General features: G+C 51.3%; 1 long non-coding RNA gene and 2 pseudogenes across 1 annotated transcript; 2 read left to right on the top strand and 1 right to left on the bottom strand.

The window, feature by feature from the left end:
- Nucleotides 1-20,932, bottom strand: part of LOC137464123 (zinc finger protein 850-like) — a 466,862-nt pseudogene that overhangs the window by 53,372 nt on the left and 392,558 nt on the right.
- The window catches only part of LOC137464134 (zinc finger protein 135-like), a 34,335-nt pseudogene that overhangs the window by 712 nt on the left and 12,691 nt on the right, over nt 1-20,932 (top strand).
- Nucleotides 9,789-11,958, top strand: LOC137464156 (uncharacterized). Its single transcript, XR_010994072.1, has 2 exons — nt 9,789-10,948; nt 11,298-11,958. It is a non-coding gene; the product is annotated as an uncharacterized lncRNA (long non-coding RNA).

Here is a 20,932-nt window from a genome sequence, read left to right as displayed (position 1 = left end):
CTCCACTCTCCTTTTACATGAGCGGATTCACACAGATGAGAGGCCCTTCCGCTGCCCTGACTGCGGGAAGGGCTTCAAGCACAACTTCAGCCTCACCGTGCACCGGCGCATCCACAGCGGGGAGAGGCCCTACGAGTGTGGGGAGTGTGGGAAGAGCTTCTCACAGAGCTCTCACTTGACCAGACACCAACGGAGGCACCAGTGAGGGAAGCCCTGGGAGTGCCCTGAGTGAGGGAAGAGCTTGGAGTGAGGGAAGAGCTTTGTGGGCTGCTCCAGCTCCATCCCCCATGGGAGGATCCAGGCTGGATGATCCCCAGTGACCCCCGTTGGGCAGAGCCCTGGTGATCCGTGGTCCTGGTGATCCCCGTTGGCTGAGGGGATGGTGTTGGCTTCTTCTCCTTGTGCTGCTGTGATTTGGGAGGGTTCCCATGGATGGGGGAGGGGCGGTGAGTGGGTGGTCCTGGTGCACTGGGGGGGGCTCATGGATCAGGAGGGGTCCCAGCCTTTTGGGGGGGTCATCTAACGGGGTGAGGCAGTGCACGGGGGGTCCCGGTGCTCGGTGACTGGAAGTGTCGGAATCCAGGACATCCCTCTGGCTGCCCTGGATGGCTCGAGCCCCTGGCAGGGGGCTCGGAGACCTTGGCACGGTGTCAAGAACGCCTGTGGCTTTGGTTTTAGCCCCTGGAGAAAATTGTCAACATTGTATGAGGAATTACAAGCCACAAGGGTTTGAGTAGGGTGGTAGGTGAATTAACACAGGGTGAAAAATTAGAATTTTAGGGTTTTAAAATAAAGGGTTCAATGGGACAAGCTGGAGGGATTTGGGCGTGTCCTGACCTTCTTCTCCTTCTTCTTGCCCTCCATGTCTTGCTGTGGTGGTGACACTTTTCTCTTGGTTGAAGGTAGAGTCACAGTGTGCAACATGAATGATAGGTGTTGGCACGTTATTGTAAACACAGTACAGGTACTTTTTAGTGTAAAAGGCAAACACCGCCCTGAGGGCAGGGAGGCTGCCACAGACCGACCTGACCTGCCCGACAGAGCTCAGCAGAGCGGACAAAGCATGTTATGGATAAGAGAAAATGAACGACCTTGAGAAGCAAAGCTACGCATCTCGACTCCTTCTTTGGCAGAGCAGGCTGGGAGAAAAGGACTTTTCACAGTCTCAGGGTCATCTCGACCACCAGAAAACTGAGAGGTGGGGTCTCCACTCGTCCCAGTGCCCGGTGAGGGGGGGTCAGTGCTCGAGGGAGGGTGGGGGCACTGAAGGGGGTGCAGGTGCGGTTTTTGGGGGGTCCCAGTGCCCCCCGGGGCAGGGTCAGTGCTCAGCCGCAGGGGCTGCCCGGGGGGCCCCCCTGGCCCCCAAATCACAGCTGGGTCTCCTGCAAGGCACTGAGGGGAGGCTCGTTCACCCCCCCGCCCCCACCAGCGTCGCCACACGCCTTCCCAAAGTGTCCCCAAGTGCTCCCAAAGTGTCCTCAGAATGTCCCCGAGTCTCTGCAGAGGTGACCCCGGCCCCATGGCGGCCCAGTGGTGATGTTGCTCTGTCCACAGCAGCCTCGGGATGTCTTGGTGGCTCTTTGCCACCGCTCGGCCACCGTGTGGCCACTGTGGCCAGGAGAGGGACAGAAGAAGAGGCTGTTGATGTCCCCAAGTGTCCCCAGCAGGTGACATGTGGTCAGTCGGGCACTGGCCTCCCACAGCTGCTCGGCCTTGGCCACCATGGCCACCAAGGCCGCAGGGAAATCAGGGGACACCTTTGTTGTCCCCTCAAGGGCTAACTCGATGTCCCCAATCCGGCGCTGCAGCTCCTGGGGGAATGCGGTGGCTTCGTCACACGCGGCCACCAAGTCCCCCAGCAGCCACAGGTACAGCTCCAGCCGCTGCTCCCTCCTGATGGCCGCATCCCTGCAGGCGTCGCGGAGCTTGGTGGCCTCCTTGGCCACCTGGGCCCCGCTGTCCATGAGCCTGTCCAGCACACGCTGCCAGGCGGTGGCCAGGGCTCTCACACAGGCCCAGGTGGTCCCTGGGGTGTCCCCGAGTTTTGCCAGGGTCCAGCCCAGAGAGGGGACAGGGCAGTGGCCCAGGGAGGGGACATGGTAGTGGCGCAGGGCGTCCTGGAGGTGAAAGATCAAGTTTCCCACAGCCACCCGCAGGAACTCTGGGGATGCAGCCAGCAGCACGTCCTGTTCAGCCTGGCCACGGTGGCCATCAGTTCTCTCAGGGTGGCCAGCAGCTCGCCCAGGGTGGCCACCACGACCACCTTCGCCTCCAGCAGCTTGGGTGGTGGGGACAGCTGGTGAGGGGACAGGGGAGGTGTCAGGGACCTGGTGGCACTTATGTCCTCTTATGGTGGCACCCAGGTGTGACATCACCTGCCCAGGTGTGACATCACCTGTGCCCAGGTGTGACATCGCCTGTCCCCAGCTTTCCCAGCTGTCACAGCGCACCTGTCCCCTGCCCATGCCCCTCCCCCATGTCCCTGCTGACCTGGCACAGGTGGCCCCGTGTCACACGGAGCTGTCCCTGCACCTGCCCAGGTGTGACATCACCTGTGCCCAGGTGTGCCAGGTGTCACTCAGGTGTCACTCAGGTGTCACTCAGGTGTGCCAGGTGTCACTCAGGTGTCACTCAGGTGTTACTCAGGTATGCCAGGTGTCACTGAGGTGTGACAGTACCTGCGCCCAGGTGTGCCAGCTGTCCCCGCACAGGTGCCCCGGTGCCTGACGAAGCTGTCCCTCCACATGAAGGCGCGCTCACAGGTGCTGCAGGTGTAGGGCCGCAGCCCGGTGTGGGTTTCCATGTGCTCCGTCAGGTGATGTTTCATCCTGAAGCGCTGGCGCCCCTGCGCGCAGGTGAAGGGCCGCAGGTCCAGGTGCTTGTTCACGCGCCGCTCGCGCGTGCTGCGGTGTGAGAATGCCTTCCCGCAGTGGCACGCGAACACCTTGGCCGAGCCGCACAAGCTCACCTGGGCGGCAGGTGAGGGCTGCGAGGGGCTGGGATCCGCCTCTGCGGGCAGCTCCGGGATTCATGATTTGGGCGGGTCTGGGCGAAATTCCCGAATTTTCATGCGAAATTCTGCCGGTCCTGGTCAAAATCCCCTCAGTTCAGTCCGGAATCCTGCTGGTTCTGGTCAAAATCCCTGAATCTTCGTGTGAAGTTCTGCCGGTTGTGGTCAAAATTCCTGAATTTTCCTGTGAAATTCCGGTGGTTCTGGTCGAAGATTTCATTTGTAAATTAGGACTTTCTCTCTGCTGCCATCAATGGTTTTGCAATCTTTACCCGGCTGCAGCTTGTGGTCTTTTAAAACTTCAAGAATCTTTTTGTACAAGCACAACTTATTTCATGTCTATTTTCCATCAGTATGAATTATTCCATGACATATATAACAATGGGGCTGCAGGGATCCCCCTGCAGATCCATGGGGATGCAGAGATCCCCCTGCAGATCCATGGGGATGCAGAGATCCCCCTGCAGATCCATGGGGATGCAGAGATCCCCCTGCAGCCCCTGGAGGAGCCAGGCTGGAGCACGGGGATGCCTGAGAGGAGGCTGTGACCCCGTGGACAGAGGGGCCCCCGCTGGAGCAGCCTGTCCTGGAAGGACTGACCCCGTGGCACAGTGACCCACGCTGCAGCACTTGGAGGGGGGCTGTGCCCCAGGGGATGGACTCCGGTTGGAGAAGTTCCTGGAGAAGTCTCCGGTGGGAGAGACCGCAGGCTGCAGCAGGGGAACGACTCCTGTCCCTGGGCAGAGGGAGAAGCCACGGGGGATGAACTGAGCACGGCCCCATTCCCTGTCTCCTGCACTGCCGGGGGAGGAGGTGCAGCTGGAAGGAGGGAGGCGTGGGGAAAGCTGCATTCAAGGCTCTTCATTGACTTCTCATGATCCTGTTCTTGTTGGAACCCAGAATGTCCCTTGGACACTCTTGGATGTTCTGGGCCCAGGTCAGAAGCATTTGAGACACTGATATGCAGCTGGAAACCCCTGTGGCTTTGAATCTGACCCATGGAACAATTTACCAACCTTGCAGGAAGAACAAGAAATCACAAAAGTTTAGATATTATTGTAGAAGTAGTCACAAAGTGAAAGGCAGAACTTCTGACTGCTGTACAGGGGGGTTTTAGGCCTTGTACAGAGGGGTCTGAGTTTTGTACATGGGGGCCAGAAGTTCTAAGATGAAGGGACTTGGACGTGCCCTGTCCTCCTTCTTTCTCCTTCCTAACCTCCATGTTCATGGTGATGTTGGCACTCACAGATTGGTTTAGAGTAGAAAGTCACCATTCAATATAGGTGATAGGCATTGGGGTAAAACCACAAACATTTAACACGCAATGGATGATATAAAAGATGGCACCAGCCCCCTGGGAGTCAGTGTGTGCCTTTGTCTGACCTGCTGAACGGACCGCAGCAGTTCAGGAAGAAAATCTTTTAGGTAACACACAAAAACTACCTTGAGACAGGAGGACTGGAGACTACAGAGTCTTTCTTTGAAGGCACAGGCTGGAGGAGAGACTTTTCCATCTTTCAGGGCCACCCCAATCTGGGGGTGAGCCCTGACACACAGTTTGTAACCAAGAGTCGGGTGCAGCCGAGAAGGCTCCAAGCGCCTCCTTCCAGGCTGACTCTGCAGATGCCGAGGCTGCTCTGGGCTCTGCCAGGGCTCTGCTGGGGCTCAGCTCTGGGCGAGGCTGGGCCCGCTCTCCCCTCACATTGCTCCGGGCAGCTGAGTCACACAGGGAGAAGGAAGGGACACGTCAAGGGAGATGAGGTTTAAGAGAGTTTTTATTCAAAAAACTGCCATGCAAAACAGGCTGTCATAAGAACCGTAACAAACAGGCTGTCATAAGAGCCATAATAAACAGGCTGTCCTAACTACCTTAACCAACTAGCACTGCTAACTACCATAACTAACTAGTTGTCCTAACTAACTACTGTGACTAGAATTTGTCCTCCAGTGCTTCATCTCCTCCGCTGCTGCCTCAGTTGCTTTGCTGCGGTGATCAGAGGGGTCAGGCTGGAGAGAGGCTTGGCTGATGATAAAAATGGGTGCTGCCCAAAGGAGAAAAAAGGAAGAAATGAACCGTTACTTTCCAGAGTCAACTTCCTCACAGGCTCTGTTGCAACAGGACAAAGGGAAATGGTCTGAAACTCAGGAGAGGGAAGCAGGTTCAGACTAGGTCTGAGGCAGAATTTTTTTAGCAGGAGAGTGGGGAAGCACTGACAGAAGGTGCCCAGAGATGTGGGAGGTGCCTCCTCCCTGGGAACATCCAAGCTCAGGTCAGGCAGGGCTCTGAGCCATCTGAGCTGCTTGAAGATGGCCCTGCTCGCTGTGGGGCCCCAGGTGCAGATGACCTCGAAAGGCCCCTGCCAAGCCAAACCAGGCGAGGATTCTGCTTGCTTTGCGTGTGGAAAGCAGCGAGACCGGAGACCATCGGAGGGGGCCCCACAAGAAAACCCCTCCCTGGTGCTGCTGCTTCCCCTGCAGCCGCTTGGCATTCACCTGCAGCAGCTCCTGGGCAGACCAGCGCCGCTCCTCGTCCGGCTCCAGGCTGCACTCGAGGAAGTCCCGCAGCAGAGCCGACAGGCGCCTGGGCTCCTGCAGCTGCGGGGTCCCGTTCTGCCGGATCAGAGCGCGAGCCTGCAGGAAAAACAAACTCAGCACTCTGCCAGCTTCCTTCCCACCCACAAGTGCTCACATCGACCCCGGCTTCCCCGCCCCAGCTCCAGGGGCACTTTCCTCCCTGGCAGAGATGCTGCTCACAGCTCATTTTTCTATGCCAACCAAAAAACCCAAACCCTGGTGCTGCCACAGCCATTGTAAAGAGCTGGTGCATTTGCTTCACATTTTCAGGGCATCCTCACAGCCAGAAGAACTGCAACAACGTAAATCCCAAAGCAAATTGTGTCTGGAGACTGCAGAATATGTGTCTGTGTTGAGACTCCAGTCCTCTGGGAATTCCCTTCCCCATGTGCAGAAACCTCCAGCTGCTGCTCCCAGTGCAGGCTCACCCTGTGCTCACAGGCCTCTGCGACCACGGGAGAATTGGCCTCTTACCATGGCCCTCGTTTCCTTGAAGTAAGGAGGTTCTCCTTCCACCATCTCGATGGTCACAATGCCAAAGGACCAGATGTCCACCTTGGGGCCGTAAGGAGAACTGGTGACAACTTCTGGGGCCATCCAGTGAGCAGTGCCCACTGAAACATAAACTTTAAGAAATTTAGAGATTTTAGAAGAGCTAAGATTTTAGTTAGAAATAAGCTTTATTGGAATTAATTAAAATAAATGGGTAGGCATTGCTTGATGAAGTTAAGAGTTAGTAGTTAACTAATAATTGATTGCTTGTCAACACAATGTTTAGTTAGCTGGGTTTGTAATGAGAAATATAAAAACTGACAAATAGCTTTTAGGAACATAAGACAATTGTGGGCCTCTTCTGTTCCGAAACCAACTACAGATAAGAAATGGGAGTTCTACCAAGGGTTCATGTGTCACATTTGCATTGAAAAGGTAGAAAGGTCAGAATGAGGAAGACTACATTTACTTCCTCATTTTGGGACCCCTCCCGATGAAAGGGACCACCGACCCATTTCAAGGAACAAACTACGCATGCTTAATTGCTTTTGAACTGATTAGCATACGACGTAAGGAATGGGATGTACCAAAATGATGAATATGTATTTGTATTTTGGGTATTCAATACTTGTATGGATAAAAGGACTCTGTAATCACCTGAGGGGCGCGGTGTGTATTTGGGAGCTATCCCGCATGCCGCCCGGCGTCGTAATAAACATACACTTTCTAACTTTAAACTGTTAGAGAGTTTTTGTCCGTCACAGGTGGATATCGGTGCTAGATCAATATCCATATTTCTTTAATAAATCATTTTGGCGACCACGGCAGGACTGCTGCTCTCTCTGGCCGTGGGGCCAGTGGGGGTCCAGGACTCCTCTGGGCGCCCACCCAGGAATTTCTGGGAAGGGGGATCCTGCGATCTCGCTGACTACCTGGGGAAAGACCAGAACCTGCTGGAACTACCGACAAAAGGTATGTTTATATTTGGGGAAAAAGTACCTTATTATATAAGCAGTTAACAGGACGCAAGAGACGTCTTGCATCAGTGGTTTGGTAACCTGTGTCCCGTAGTGGGGACCCGGGGATTTGGTGGTCTGCTGTGTCTCGTAGTGGAGACAGTGGCAGCAGAGCTTGAGAAGTTCGTGTCTCGTAGTGGAGACCGAGCGCCCTGTGTGTATGTGTATTGTAATCGGATCCGTGTTTGTTTGGTGGGTTTGTGATTTTGTGTGTTTAGGTTGTGGAAAACTATTTGTGTGTTGTATTTGTTGTGGATTGTGAGAGTTCGTGTTGTGAGCATTATAATTCGTGCGATTTGGTGTGTGTTATTAACTGGTAGTAAGTGTTTTTGGGAGTTTTGTAAGCTTAAGGTTGTAAAAGGTTTTTGAAATCCCTGCCTGCTTTGCAGGGGGGGTCGCTGACACTTTGTTTGGGAAAGCGGGCTTACTTAAAGTGTTTGTATTGTGCTTAGATTGTGTGCTAGAGGGGAATTAAGCTGTGCATGAGCTTATGCAGCATGTAGTTTTGACTGTAAAATTTTATTTGATGTGTTTTTAGGCGAAAAGGGCTTTGTGAGTTAAATTTGTTTTATTTTGTAATTAGAGAGTGAGTGATAAGCCGAAACTATTCCTGACATAGTTCTGGTAATTGAGGAGTCATTTGTTGCCCGGGTAACCGGAGGGAATCTAGGCTTTTTAACCTCAGAATACATTTTTTAACTCTCTGGAAAACTCCAAGTTTAGCGAGTGAGTGTTTGTTGGTGGCTTACACCCCCACTTATTGGGGAGGGATTTGTGTTGTGCTTTAGCTGGAGTTTGTGTGATTTTTTTAGCAAGACTTTGTTAAAATTTTTGGTTGAATGTGTTTGGAGTTGTGAAAAAAACCCTGGCTGTTTGCGGCTGTGATTGTATGCAGAAGACACAGAGCTCAGAACCAGTGCTAGCAGAGGCAGCAGAGAGACTTTTTTGGTGACGCTTGGCTCTCAGCTGCACACCTGCTACAGTGTATGAAAAGCTTCTTACAAGTTTTAAACGTATTTTAATAGTAATATACCCGAAGCAAAGCATAACAGAGGAATAAACTGCACCTTGGGTGGAGTGCTTAACTACATTGTGTGGTTTTTTGATTTAATAAAAGAGAGTTTTCTCCCCTTTTCCTTTTGTATAACAAGTTTTCCTTTAACAGCTGCTGTTCTGAATCCTGTTTTAAAAGGACTGCTAACCTCTTTCTTTTAGAGAAAAGAAGAAAATTAATTAACAAGCTGTTTTATCCCTTTTGTTTGTTAGCACAGCTATATGACCCGGAGCAAAAGGTACAGGAATCGGGAGCCGGGTTCAGGGGTATTCCCCTGCCCAAATAAAGATTGCTGCTGTAATCCGTGGATTGTATTTCGGTGTGCAGTCTGTCAGGACTCGTGGGTCCGAAAGGGGTATAGGTGGTTAATACCTAAGATTGGAATTTGTGCTTTCTGTTGTACAAAGGAACAAGAGGCTACTCAAAAAGTTATACGAATTTTGTTGGCAACTGGCCAAGAGGTCCCTGGTAGCAGTAAAATATTTGAGTTGTTGGAAAACGGGGTTTCAGGAGCCTTGAAGAAACCAGTGGAAATTCTTAAGGTTGAGTGTGGCCAGCATATTTTTGTACCAGAGGAATACCAGGTGAAGCTTAAGAACTGGGATAAGATCAAAAAGCGTTTTGAAAAGGAAAATTCTAAACATGGGGGCAAATGAGAGCAAAGAGATTCCCAGAGGAAGCCCTTTAGGGTGCATTTTAACACACTGGAAAGAGCTGGTGGGCTATGGTGGGAGTGAAACTAAAAGGGACCTTGTCAAATTTTCTACGCAGTGGTGGCCACTCTATAGACTCAATGGAGGGGTGAAATGGCCAGTAAATGGTACACTGGACTATGAGACTTTATTACAGTTCATGCTTTTCCTGAGGCGTGAACAGAAGTGGCAAGAGGTGACTTATGCTGATATGTTTTTCAGTCTTCGGAATCACCCTGAGTGGCAAAGGGACTGTGGGATCAGGCCACCATCTGATCCACTGGTACTGGCTCTTGAGAAAGATAATAAAGCTAACAGGGAAAAGCCCAAACGGTGTTGTAGTACATGTTCAATAAACCAAAGATGCTCGCACCCAAGTAAAGTGTATCCAACAGAGATCTTAGAACAAGAGACAGTGGAGACACTTTTACCACCCCCTAGGAACCAGGAAAGAGGGGAGGGTAGAGGAACGAGTAAAATCAAAACCCTCACCATCTCTGGCCTCCCCTAACTTATCTTCTGGTTCATCTGCCCTGGGAAAAACAGTAATTGAGGTAGGGGTCTCCCCACCAACTCCTAAATCAAGGGAACCCACGAGGCTTTATCCACCACTGCCTAGTAGTGATAGTGAATGGGATCAACCTGAATTAAGTCCCAAGCCTTCCCCACAAGGTCCGATAGCATCAAGGACCAGAAGGCAAACCAGAATGAACCCACCCCCACAAACCAGAAAGCAAACTAAAAGAGTTACACAAGCACCCTTAAGAGAGGCTATAACCTTTGAAGGGGAACCTAGGATAATTAAGGTCCCATTTTTCTCAATGGATTTGGACGCTTGGGAAAAGACTGCTAAGGGTTACCGGCATGACCGGATAAGGGTTGCTAAAAGATTAAAGTTTATGGTTAAGCAGCATTCACCTGATTGGGCAGACATGCAGTTACTACTTGATGCCTTAACAGAAACAGAGAAGCAGTTGGTTTTGAAGGTAGCCAAGGATTTAGCTGAGGATGCTTGCACAATAGCAGAAGAGGATATCAAAGATGTATTTCCTCTTCAGGATCCGATGTGGGACCCCAATGAACCCGATGAATTAGCACAGCTTAAGAGATATCAAGATTTTATAGTAAAAGGACTAGAATGAGCGATTCCTAAAACCATAAATTGGTCAGCCTTATATTCTGTTAAACAAGGTCCCTCTCAAACACCTTCTGAATTTTTAGATCACCTACGGGACACGATGTGGCGATATACCACCCTGGACCCTGGATCAGATGAAGGAATACAACAACTAATAAATTTATTTTTAGGACAATCCACAGGAGATATTAGGCGGAAGCTTCAGAAGATCCGGGGCCCAAATAGCCGAAACTTGGAGACTCTATTGGATGAAGCATGGAGAGTCTTCAGTAATCGGGAGGAAGGATATAAGCAAGGGGTGAAGAAATTAGTAGCAGTAGTAAGGGAGGGAGAAAAGGAGAAACGTGAGCAAGACCCGCCAAGACAGGGACCACCCCGACTGGGAAAAGATCAATGTGCATTTTGCAAGAAATTTGGACACTGGAAAAACCAGTGCCCAGAATGAAGAAGGGGTGATGAACAGAGAAAAAGCAATCAGGGGGGAGAAAGGGTGGTTGCTCATGCAAAGGAGGACTGAGGAGGACCGGAGGGCCCTACCCTGGGGACCCTTTGGTTATAGTTAAACTAGGGAACAAAGAAAAGAAGGTGGAATTTTTAGTGGACACAGGGGCAACATTTTCAGTGCTGAATAAGGCCCTAATACCTCTAACAAATGATTATGTTATGGTAAAGGGGGCTACTGGTCAATCTGAAAGGGCATATTTTTGCAAACCATTAAAGTATAAGTTGGGAAAGCAATGGGGGATTCACCAATTTTTATATATGCCTAATGCTCCATCTGCACTTTTGGGCAGGGATCTGCTAGAGCAGCTGGATGCAAAAATAATATTTAAAAATGGAGAAATTAGCTTGGAGGTAAAGGACCAACAATACGTGGAGTTGTTAAGTCTAATGTTAATAACCAAGGAAATTGAAACTCTAAGTGAAGAAGAGAAAAACTTCAAGAAAATAATGGATCAGGTATTCCCTGGGGTATGGGCTTCTAATATACCAGGGAGGGCAAAGAATGCGTTACCCATCCAAATCAAGCTCAAGGAAGGGGAACGACCAGTAAGGGTTAAACAATACCCCCTGAAGAAAGAAGACAGAGAAGGGATTAGCCCAATCATAGAAAACTTCTTGCAAATAGGTTTGTTAAAAGAGTGTCAATCTGATTTTAATGCTCCCATTTTGCCAGTAAAGAAGCCTGATGGGTCATACAGGTTAGTAAAAGATCTAAGGGCTGTTAACAGAGTAACTGAAGACTTGTGTCCAGTAGTAGCTAACCCTTCTACCTTGTTAACTCGTTTAACACCTGAACTAACCTGGTTTACCGTTTTAGATTTGAAGGATGCTTTCTTTTGCCTCCCTCTCCACGAAGCCAGCCAGAAAATTTTTGCATTCGAATGGGAGAACCCCAAAACTGGACGAAGGAGCCAGCTCACATGGTGTGTATTACCACAGGGGTACAAGAACTCCCCTACTATATTTGGGGAACAGCTCGCCAAGGATTTAGAGTCTTGGGAACCTCCACCAGGAGAAGGGCAGTTGCTCCAGTACGTGGATGACCTCCTGATAGCCACCCAGACCCAGGAAACACGCGTGGACTGGACGGTAAGCCTCCTAAACTTTTTGGGTCTGCAGGGGTATCGAGTATCCCAGAAGAAAGCCCAGATCGTGAGGCAAACAGCCATTTACCTGGGTTATGAAGCGAGTGCTGGACAAAGGACCTTGGGCCAGGATCGCAAAGAAGCAATATGCCAGACCCCGAGACCTCAGACAGTGAAAGAACTGAGAACCTTTTTAGGCATGACAGGGTGGTGCAGGCTATGGATTTATAACTATGGGTTACTTGTTAAACCTTTATATGCCCTGATCACGGAAGGGAGCAGAGATCTCCAATGGACAAAAGAAGCAACTCAAGCCTTCGACCAGCTAAAGAAGGCCCTCAATGTCAGCTCCGGCTTTAGGCCTTCCAGACGTGAGTAAACCATTTTTCCTGTTTTCCCACGAAAAACAAGGGATTGCCTTGGGAATATTGGCACAGAACTTAGGCCCGTACTGGAGAGCAGTGGCTTATCTCTCCAAACAGCTGGACACGGCAGCTAAAGGATGGCCAGGATATCTCAGAGCCGTTGCAGCAGTGGCAGTGAACATCCAGGAAGCTCGCAAATTCACCCTGGGCCAGAAGATGACTGTGCTAGTATCCCACACAGCGTCTGCAGTCCTTGAGGCAAAAGGGGGACATTGGCTCTCTCCACAGAGGTTTCTGAAGTACCAAGCTATACTAGTAGAACAAGATGATGTTGAAATCGTGGTAACTAACATTGTGAATCCAGCTTCCTTTCTCAGCGGGAGTATGGGAGAACCAGTGATCCATGACTGTCTGGAGACCATTGAAGCCATCTACTCCAGCCGCCCGGATCTGAAAGACATCCCACTCGAAGGTGCTGAGACCTGGTTTACTGATGGAAGCAGCTATGTCATCAGTGGAAAAAGGCACGCTGGATATGCGGTTACCACAAGCAGAGAGGTAATAGAGTCTGAACCCTTACCAGCAAACACCTCTGCACAGAAGGCTGAAAAAATCGCCTTAACTCGAGCCTTAGAGCTGGCAAAAGGAAAAGAGGTTAACATCTATACAGACTCAAGGTATGCATTTGGGGTGGTTCATGCACATGGGGCCATTTGGAGAGAGAGAGGACTGTTGAATTCGCAAGGGAAGAATATTAAACATGCACAAGAGATACTGAGACTACTAGATGCAGTACAACTACCTGAGAAAGTAGCCATCATGCACATTAAGGCACACCAGAAAGTGAGCTCTGAATTGGAAGAAGGGAACATGCTGGCGGACAGAGAGGCAAAAGACGCAGCCAAAGGTGAGGTATTTGAGGAAACAGTGGAGGCAACATTGATCCCAGATGGAAAGATCTCTATTGAAGGTAAGCCAGTGTATAATAGAAAGGATAAGAAACTTATTAAGGCAGAAAAAGCAAATTATAATGAAGAAGGATGGGCTGTAACAGAAGAAGGGAGACTTGTAGTGCCTTCCTATTTGTTGTGGTCATTAGTGCAAAAGGAACATGAAAAAACACATTGGGGAGTAGACGCCCTGTATAACCATCTGAAAGGAAAAATTATAGCTAGGAAACTACAGGGCACAGTAATACAGGTAACTCGTCAGTGTAGCCTTTGCCTCCGAACTAATCCTAAAAACATCCCAAAGCCTAAAGTTGGACAAATTGGGAAAGGCTGCGGAGCTGGGCAGCAGTGGCAAATCGATTTCACAGAATTACCCAGGAAGGGGGGATATTGTCACCTCCTGGTACTGACTGATACCTTTTCAGGTTGGCCAGAAGCTTTTCCTACTAGGACAGCCAAAGCACGAGAGGTAACCAAAGCACTGTTGCAAGAAATAATACCAAGGTTCGGAGTTCCAGCCACCATATCCTCAGATAGAGGGCCACATTTTATTTCCAAAATTGTGCAACAGGTTAGCCACCACCTGGGGATAGACTGGGAGCTGCATACCCCATATCATCCCCAGTCGAGTGGCCAAGTAGAAAAGATGAATCATTTGATCAAACAACAAATTGTGAGACTGGGACAAGAGGCAAACCTACCTTGGCCCCAGGCTCTCCCATTAGCATTATTGCGAATTCGGACAAAACCAAGGACAAAAGAAAAATTGAGCCCCTTTGAAATATGATATGGGAGACCATGTGCGGTTCAAGAAGGAACCACACCGACACAAGTAGGGGAGGAAACCCTACATAAGTATATGGAAGCCCTGAATAAACAACTGAGGGAAGTTGAAAAATATGTGGCTGGAGCTCAAAACAGAGAACTAGATGAACCTGTACACGATGTGCAACCTGGGGATTATGTATATGTTAAGCCTTTTGCAGAAAAAACCCTGGAACCACAGTGGGAAGGACCTTTCCAGGTGCTCCTCACTACCTTTACTGCAATCAAGATCAAAGAACAGAAGGCCTGGATCCATCACTCCCGAGTGAAGAAAGCCCCTGAGGGAGTCTGGAAAGTGACACCAGGTGACAACGAACTGAAGCTGAGGCTCACCCGGAACAACGAGTAAATGGACTTATAGAAATCATGGACATAATGGAGAAGGTCGTAACTATTATAGCCACTGCCATAATTATAACAGGAGCCAGTACAATACCACGCAAGTACAGCGTAACTGGAATATACCAGTGCCAAGGAAGGGCCTACGATCCCCACTCTTGTAGGGCCCTAAATGAGATTCTAAAGGTCACAAATGCACGTTTGTGGGAAGGGAGAGATGTCTGGGGATGTAACTATGCATTTGTGCAAGATGGGTTCCATGAGGCTTATCATCCGCCCATGAAACTCATTCGGATTAGCCCTGAATGCTGTGACAAATGTTTGAGTAAATGTCCTGAGTTTACACTAAAACTAGAGGGATGCGCAATAAGAGGGTATGATCTTGAAATTGGAGGAAAGTGGCAAACCATCAACCTAGAGCCCTGTTCCATGAGGAAACAACTGGGGTACATATGTGAGGGGACATTAGAAAGTAATACAGACACATGTGTGGATACGGACCAAAGCATCTGTCACTTTGAAACGCATTCAGGCAATCAAACAACTTTGCTTGTATATATAGGACGAGGTTGTGTCTGTCGCAGGACAGCATGTCCCACCATAATGCCAGACAATCTAAGCATGAATGAGACTCAGTTTAATTTATGTGTCTGTAACTTTGTCAAAATTGAGGGATGTGACTTCTCCTATCAGGCACCTGTAGTATCACACCAGTATATAAAAGCCAATTTAGTTACTGTACAAGAAATAGTGCCTGTGCCTGACTTTAGTTGCTCAGTTGTTAAAACATCAAGAACTAAGAGAAATTTTGGAAGGGGTTAGAGACGCAGGGAAAAAGACTTTAATCACTATACACCATGACACAGAAACCATCAAAGGAGTTTTTAAACGATTTGAGGAACACTTGTCTCATCATTGGTGGGATGTGCTTTTTGGATGGTCACCAACAGCAACCGGCATACTTAATGCTTTAATTCATGCTATCATTGTGTTGCTTATTTTAGTTAGTATAAGCTTGATTTTGTCTATTGTGATACTTGTTTGAAATTGGAAGATGATACGACGAATGACGGCCCTAACTTCGCTATCAAAAGCATATGGCTTAGTCTTGAGAGACACTAGACACATGTCTTGGGCAGATGAAGAAGAATCTGCATATTGAGTAAAAGAATTTACTCATCCCAAAGAAAAAGTGGGGAATGAAACATAAACTTTAAGAAATTTAGAGATTTTAGAAGAGCTAAGATTTTAGTTAGAAATAAGCTTTATTGGAATTAATTAAAATAAATGGGTAGGCATTGCTTGATGAAGTTAAGAGTTAGTAGTGAACTAATAATTGATTGCTTGTCAACACAATGTTTAGTTAGCTGGGTTTGTAATGAGAAATATAAAAACTGACAAATAGCTTTTAGGAACATAAGACAATTGTGGGCCTCTTCTGTTCCGAAACCAACTACAGATAAGAAATGGGAGTTCTACCAAGGGTTCATGTGTCACATTTGCATTGAAAAGGTAGAAAGGTCAGAATGAGGAAGACTACATTTACTTCCTCATTTTGGGACCCCTCCCGATGAAAGGGACCACCGACCCATTTCAAGGAACAAACTACGCATGCTTAATAGCTTTTGAACTGATTAGCATACGACGTAAGGAATGGGATGTACCAAAATGATGAATATGCATTTGTATTTTGGGTATTCAATACTTGTATGGATAAAAGGACTCTGAAATCACCTGAGGGGCGCGGTGTGTATTTGGGAGCTATCCCGCATGCCGCCCGGCGTCGTAATAAACATACACTTTCTAACTTTAAACTGTTAGAGAGTTTTTGTCCGTCACAGGTGGATATCGGTGCTAGATCAATATCCATATTTCTTTAATAAATCAGGGAGGGGGGACTGGGAGGGTGCTTGGAGGGGCTTGGGATGTCTCTGAGAGGTTTTGGGGAGTCCTGACCCCTGCAGATCCCCCAGAGATGCCGCCGGACGTCGCCCGTAGCAAGATGCTGTCGGGGATCGGGGACTCGGAGTAGGGCTTCTTCTTCCTGGCGCTGGGGCTCGGCTTCTACCTGCTCAAGAAGGTCAGGGGGGTCCCAGAGGTCGTGTTCCCCCTCCCCCAGAGCGTGTGTGCTCCTTCCCCGGGGCCACCAGCCCGGTGTCACCCCCTTTTCTCTGCACACAGAGCTCCTGAGTCGCCAGTTGCTGCAGCCGCTCCCCGTGGCCTCAGGTGCAGCAGGGACCCCCCGCTCTGTCCCCGTGCTGATTTTGGGGGGGTCGTGTGTCCCCCCAGCCCTGTTGTCACTCTGCCCCCGCCCGCCTGCTCCCAGTCTTCCCAGTAAAGCTTCCCAGTTAAACACTGGGTGCTGCGGGTCTGCCCGGCAACTGGTGAGTCATCAGCCCCGCTCGCTCTGATTGGCTGACTCTTGTCCATCGCGTTCTCTCATTGGCTGAGGAGAGGCCCGGGACTGGAGAGAAGCAACGGCAGAGATCCCGCCCCGAGCACCGGCACGGGGACAACAGACCCAGCCTGGGCACACGGAGGGAATTTATTACCAACCAAACACAGCAGCACAAGCAGAAGGGAAAGAAATCCCTCCAACACCTTCCCCCCACCCAACGGGGATCACCCACAACAGGGCTTATCCACGATGGAGAGACGGGGACAGCCGAGTTTAGACCAGAAGCCAATTTCATTGAGGGTACCAGGGGTTTATACAGGGTTTTACTTGTGTGGTGCTCAGATAGGGCTCGATGTTTGCTAACAATTTCCCATTGGTTACACATTCTTCATGACATCACGGCACCTGGGAACATTATCTTATCACAAAGTCTCACAACAGGTTGCTTGGTCACTTCTTGCCCAGGGAGACTTAAACTGTGTCTGTGTCTCCCACAGTTTCTGCTCAGTCAGGCCTCAGATATCGGCCCCTTTATCAGCTCCATTGTTTTCCTCTCTGTTTTATTCCCCATTCGGGGGCACCAGGGCTCTGCCCAACGGGGGTCACTGGGGATCATCCAGCCCAGATCCTCCCATGGGGGATGGAGGTGGGGCAGCCCACAAAGCTCTTCCCTCACTCTCTTCCCTCACTCCAAGCTCTTCCCTCACTCAAGGCACTCGCAGGGCTTCCTTAGTGTTGCGTCCGTTGGTGTTGGGTCAAGTTTGAGCTCCTGGAGAAGCTCTTCCCACACTCCCCACACTCGTAGGGCCTCTCCCCAGTGTGGATGCGCTGGTGTCTTCTCAGTTCGGAGCTCCAACCAAAGCTCTTCCCACATTCCAAGCAGGTGTAGGGCCGTTCCCCAGTGTGGATCACCTGGTGCTGGATCAGGTCTGAGCTGTCTCTGCAACCCTTCCCACACTCCCCACACTTGTAGGGCCGTTCCCCAGTGTGGATCACCTGGTGGCGGATCACGTGGGAGCTGTGCGTGAAGCTCTTCCCACACTCCCCACACTCGTAGGGCCTCTCCCCGGTGTGGATGCGCCGGTGCATGGTGAGGTGGCAGTTTTGCTTGAAGCCCTTCCTGCAGTCGGGGCAACGGAAGGGCCTCTCCTCTGTGTGAATCCGCTCATGTGTGAGGAGAGTGGAGCTGGTCTGAAACCTCTTCCCACACTGGGAACACTCGTAGGGCCTCTCCCCAGTGTGGATAACCTGGTGCCGGGTCAGGCCAGAGCTGTTCCTGAAACCCTTTCCACACTCCACACACTCGTAGGGCCGATCCCCAGTGTGGATCCTCACGTGCTCGATCAGGGTGGAGCTCCGGCTGAATCCCTTCCCACACTCCCCACACTCGTAAGGCCGTTCCCCAGTGTGGATCCTCTGGTGCTCGATCAGAGAGGAGCGGAAGCTGAATCCCTGCCCACATTCCAAGCACTTGTGGGGCTTTTCCCTGCCATGAGGCTTCTCCACCAGCTCCGAGCTCCAGCTGGATCTCTGGCCGCCTTCCTGGCTCAGGGGGGCTCTTTCCTCCCCACAGCTCCCTGGGCTGGTTTTGCAGCCCCTCTTCCTGCAGGATCTCCGGGGCTTTTCCTCCTCCTCCATCCAGCCACAACCTGGAATGAAAAATCCTGGTTTGGGGAAAAAACAAAAGGAGAGCACCTTGGACTGGAGGTTCCTCCTTGCCCCACTTCATCGCAGGAAGTCAATAGGAATCTTGTGTCTGTGAGAACCTCCAAAGCACCAAGATTCACCCCAGAAATCCTGCAAACTTCAAGAGACAGATAAAAAACACCCCAAACCTCACAATTCAGCAAAAACCATAATTTCCTCCAAAAGATAAAGATTCAGCTGCCACATAAAACCAAAGCACCAACATTTAGCCCAAGCAAGCTCAGAAACCCCAAGATTCACCCCGTGAAAATCCTGGATCCCCCTCCACAGTCACCTGCTGCATGTGGGGGGAGCAGCGCTCCTGGGGCTGGGGGGAGGCTGCAGATACAGGGAGGGGTGGAACCTTGTGCTGCTTCCTGTTTCTGCTCCTCCTCCTGTGTCTCTGCTCTTCCTCACACTCCTCTTCCTCCTGCTATTCCTCCTTCTCCTGCACAATCCCACCTTCTCCTGCCACGTCCATCGTTTGACCATTTTGTTCCTCAACCCTGCTTCTCCTTCCCTTCTCCTCCTGCCCCCAGGCCCAGCACCCACTGCCGGCTCCCTCTTCCCCCCAGACCCACAGCATCCCAGCGCAGGGGCAGGGATGGAGCTGGGGCAGGTCGGGCTGGGGCAGCGCTGGGCTCTCGGCCGCTTCCGCCCGCACTCGGTCCCCACTGCAGCCGCTCCCGCCAGGACAGCGCGGGGGGGCCCGGCCTTGGCGCTGCCCCACTCCCACCTCCCCAAATTCCCCTCGCGGGGGCGATGGGGCCGAGGGGGGGGCGCAGGTGGGGTCCAGGTGGGGAACGCTGGGAGCTGCGAGTCTGCCTGGCAACTGGTGAGTCATCAGCGCCGTGCGCTCTGATTGGCTGAGCTCTGCCTGAGGGCTGGGGCTGCAGCAAAGAGGGGACACCCTGCTCCAGGGGGGATGTCCCGCAAACGGGGGACCCCCATGAAAGGAACAAGAGGAAAGTGTCTTCACAAACAGATGCTGTGAATCTGCTCCGAGACAGGGACAGGCACCTGTGAATAAGGAAGTGACAGGAGAAGCCATCGGTTTCAGGAAATGTTATCAATTGATGACACAGACTGCTGCTCAGCCAAGGTCCTGCTCAATTCATGAACTTCCCGAAGAACAACATACACTTAACAAAGCCGTGAATATCGCCTGCTATACAATAGTGGGGTGCATATGAAGGGAGTATGTACTAGGTGGATTGGGAAGTCTGCACCTCTCAAGTACTTCAGCCAGTGGGGAAAGGGAGAGGGAGATGTGGCCAGGAGAATTGGGATGAAAAGGAGGCTGTGTGCTCCAACAACTGCAGAGATCCCATGGGGAATGTCCCATGGCCTCTCCCATTTCTAGGAATGAAATTACTTTTACAGGACTCCTCTGTCTGCTTTGTGGACAGAAACCTCTGCTGATGTCAATTTTCCCACACACCCTGGGGCTCATCCGGAATTCCTTCCACCGTCCGGGGCGGCGGGCAGGGAGTGCAGCTGAAGGTGCCTCACCCACTTTGGGTGATCGGCTCCCTTGGCTGGCGGCGGCACCTGGGATCGACTGGGGACACGGGAGTGACCAGGAGACAGACGAGGGACACATCAGGGGGGTCTGTGAAGAGTCAGCAGGGAGAGAGCACTGAAAATCTCAGCAGTGAGTGCACTGGGATCTTCGGGGAGTGAACATGGCAGGGCACCCAGGGAGGGGAGAAAAGGGAAAGCCAGGGAGGGGTCCTGGCCAAAGGGATGATGATCCCAAAATGTCTCTGAAGGGTCCCTTGGGAGAATGTTGAGGTAGTTTGCACATTCCCCCAGAGGTAATTAAGGACATGGACAGCCAGGGGAGCAATAAGGGAAGTGGAGAAGGGATTTGGACAACAGGGGATGGATGGTGTTGGTGTGCTGGGAAGGGATCGGGTGAAGGGCAGTGTGCAGCAATATGGTGAAGGCAAGAAGCAGCAGGAGGAATCTATGTGGTGAGAAAAAGGATGATGGAGAAGAGAAGGAAGAGAAAAATACAGAGGACTGGGATGTATTTCAGCACTGTTCTATGATCAGAATTTGCCAGCTGATCCAGATCCTTTCCATCCCGGGTTTCCCGGAGAGGAAAAGAAGGAGGTCAGGATGCCAGGGGGTTTCTCTGTGGTGGGCAGCGGCAGCACCGGGCGCAGAGGTGCGGGACCGGGAGCACGGGCTGGGGGCCAGTGGGGAGCTGCGGGGCCGGGCCGGGGCTGTGGGGCAGCCGGGGCTCAGCGCCGGGCGCTGCCTGACCCCACCAGCCCCGGGCAGGGCCGGCAGTGGCCCCCGGCCCCCAGGAGCCTGCGGGACGCCCCGGCCGCTGCCCGGCCCCGTGGAGCTGCCGGCCCTGCCCGCCGGGGGGGCCGCCTTTGGACACTGCGGCAGGACAGGGACCGGCTCTGGGATACGATACGGGCTGGGGAGGGCACCCTGAGCACAAGAAGGAAAATAAAGCAACATCTGGGAAATGCAGATTGTACATGGAAGGATCAGGATTTTCTATTAAGCATTTGCTTTGGGTCGCTGGAGAAAGGAAAGATTTTGCACAAAGCTCAGCAGCTCTCAGAGGATGAGCACCCACAGGCAGTGAGCGCGGCTGCAGGAGTGGCAGAAGAAGGCCCTGGAGCACTTGGGCACAAAGGCACAGCAGCTGAATGCAAGAAGGGATGAGCAAAAGGCCAAGCTGAAGGCAAAGGCCATGGCACAGTTCCTACAGCCCCTCAGGGATCAACCCCAGGGCCCAAGGGGGCCCCAGCACCCAGGGGACGGGGTCAGCCACAAGCACC

This window comes from Anomalospiza imberbis, chromosome 37 (assembly GCF_031753505.1).
Source record: "Anomalospiza imberbis isolate Cuckoo-Finch-1a 21T00152 chromosome 37, ASM3175350v1, whole genome shotgun sequence".
NCBI classification, from domain to species: domain Eukaryota; kingdom Metazoa; phylum Chordata; class Aves; order Passeriformes; family Viduidae; genus Anomalospiza; species Anomalospiza imberbis.
Note: the sequence above shows the minus strand (reverse complement) of the source record. Positions and strands in the feature narration are given on the sequence as shown.